This window comes from Neodiprion pinetum, chromosome 6 (genome assembly GCF_021155775.2).
Source record: "Neodiprion pinetum isolate iyNeoPine1 chromosome 6, iyNeoPine1.2, whole genome shotgun sequence".
Classification (NCBI taxonomy): domain Eukaryota; kingdom Metazoa; phylum Arthropoda; class Insecta; order Hymenoptera; family Diprionidae; genus Neodiprion; species Neodiprion pinetum.
Window position 1 is genome coordinate 2,598,979 of NC_060237.1, and position 2,689 is coordinate 2,601,667.

The following is a 2,689-nucleotide window of genomic DNA, read 5'->3' on the forward strand; positions in this document are numbered from 1 at the left end:
AATCCGTTCGGTAGATTTGACGTGCCCCTGAAAGTGTTGCATGGAATTCACCCTCTCTGAGACAAAAATCTGAAGAAATTAGGGAATTACTTTTGAATCAGGTGGAGCCGATTTGGGTAGCACGCCGATCAAAATTCAAAAATCACCTCTTTAAGGAACACCCTAACGTATATGTATATAGATATAATAAGCGAAAGAGCGGATTAGAAGTAACGGGTAAATGTTCAAGATTAATTATCCTCATCTCTCGAGTTGATGTTGATGTTGTATCGTGGAACGATACTTGCAACGCAGGGTTGCGTGTAGGTATTATTTATTTCACTTTCCACACCTACGCGCGTATCGCGATGTACACGGTACACATGGATGCCTTAGGCTTTCGTGTGGAGAGGAAAATCGGTGGGATGCCGCTCGGTGTTATTATCAATTTTTTCTCACTCCTCTTTTTTTTTTCACATATCTACTCTTCTTCATTGTTACGCTCGCCCTCTTTCTCTCTCTTTCTCCGTCTATCTATCTATCTATCTATCTACCTATCCGTCTGTCTTTTTCTCCCTTTTCCTCTCAAAAGAAAAATTTACTCGCGAGAAGGTCTCTCGATAATGGGGGCGGCGTGGCGGCGCGCGGATTCTGCGAGGTGAAAGAAAAGCTTAATAACTAATCGAAAAAAGAGAAATAAGCGGGGAGAAAAAAAAAAAAAGAAAAAAAAACGGGGGGAAAGGATAAAAATAAAGTGAATAGAAAAAAAATGGAGAGAAAATTCTCCACCGTGTCCACCTGCACACCGCAAACGGCATTCAATTCCCGCCATCGTGACCCAGTTACAAATAATTTTCTTCCAATTGGACGGATCGCAAATATTTCGATGAAATATCGAGCTTGTAGAACCGACAGCGTCCCCGCATGGTAGCCGGGATGCAATATGCGTATTCCGATTGTTATACGGGTCCCTCGAACTTCCGCGATTCTCTTGCGAATTCTTTGCGATTCGATCACGCCGAGGAAAAATTATACTTGCGGACTTTTTTTTCTTTCTCAAAAATCACCCCGACTCGAAGAGTGAAATAAAATACAATTCCTGACTTACTTCCGCCGCGTTTGTTTAGCTCCCCCCCCCCCTCTTTTGCGCGTTCACTTTGTAATCGAGTCGAGGAAAAAGTTGCGATGTTTACGAGTTGGCAGAGGGCGTGTACCGTCCTGCCTTTCACCCATAACCGGCAGTTGAGCTAAGTAAAAATGTCAATTTCGCGTAACGTTAATTAAAGCTGTACATCGAAGAGGATGAAGTTAGTAGCGTTACCGTAACGATGCAGGTTGAAGAAAAAATGGCTAATTTTCGAAATTTAGCAAACCGTTATACAAAAAAAAACGTACACTATAATTCTGAAAAAAGCCAAGTCCTTGGTAAGTAATTCTAAAATTGTCCGATAATAATTTTAATTTTCTTCTTCCGTGTCGTTACGTTAACGTTACTAACTTCAGCCTCGTCCGATCCACTACTACCAGGTCCCAAAGGAAGGAGAGCAGAGCCGTCGGAAATAACTTGCCGATTTGTTGAGCGATTTTATCACAGACTTTGACACCCTGGTTCCGCTAAGCTCGGTCAAAGGATCGAGTCTTACAGGCTTGGTGCAACGAGTCGAGAAAGGTGATGGAGAAAATCGTGAACGTTCCGTGCAACGGACGGGATGGACGTAATGTGCGGACTCGGAGGCCTCTCTCGTGGCTGATGAATGATAGCTCCGCTGCACCGGAACTATCGCGTTAAAATATCTTAACCGTGCACCGGCGGCTAGATCGTAGGCGGATAGGTGGAGGATAGACAGGGTGACCTCGGCGCAGGGTGCATTATCGAACGTGTGCCGGAGTTATAGCTTCATCAACAAATTTCTAATCACCCCGCGATCTATATTTTCTAATTAATCAACGACTGGAGGGGATGCAGCTGTCTAGAGGCGAAAGGGTGAGCTGCTTCTAATTCCAGCGGTATCATAACCCGTGCAAGGTATCTATTTTAAACAGTTTCACTCCCCAAAGTCGTAAATCGTCTTCGTCGATTCGAAAATATCTGTTCCCTGGGTAATTTTTAGCAGAAGCTTAGATACGAACAGTGTACCCGAATTCTGAACGAATTCGGTATATTCTATAAACGGTTCTCAACGTCGTTCCGCGTTCGTTTAAAAACATTCCACGCAAAGTTTGTATATATATATATATATTTCAAGTAAATAGGAAATTATTGTAAAAGAAGAACGACCCTTTTCTTTTTCTCCACCCTTATCGTCGCATCGGAATAATTTTTTTCCACCACAAAATTTTCCTCGTGTCACTCCCGTGCAAACATACGCACGCCTGTGCACCCGGCTTACCAACGGCAAAGAGAGAAGCAGCAAATCGCACGGTAAAATTAAGAAACGTTTCAGGATATGCGATGTTTTACATAATCTTAGAGAGGATTGGAATCGGAGGATTTCGTTAATGGTGTACGAAACAATCAACCCTCGCGATACGTGGAATATAAAAATTAATCCGCGGAGTAACGTCGGTCGACAATGGCCGAGGGGTGGGGATACGGAGGGGCGCGGGGGTTGAAATTTTCTTTTCAAGATGCGCAGACGGCATATATACGGGAAAGATTTCTCCTGTGCAGAGCACATCGATGAGTAGCGCTCCGGCGGCCTCGCTCGGT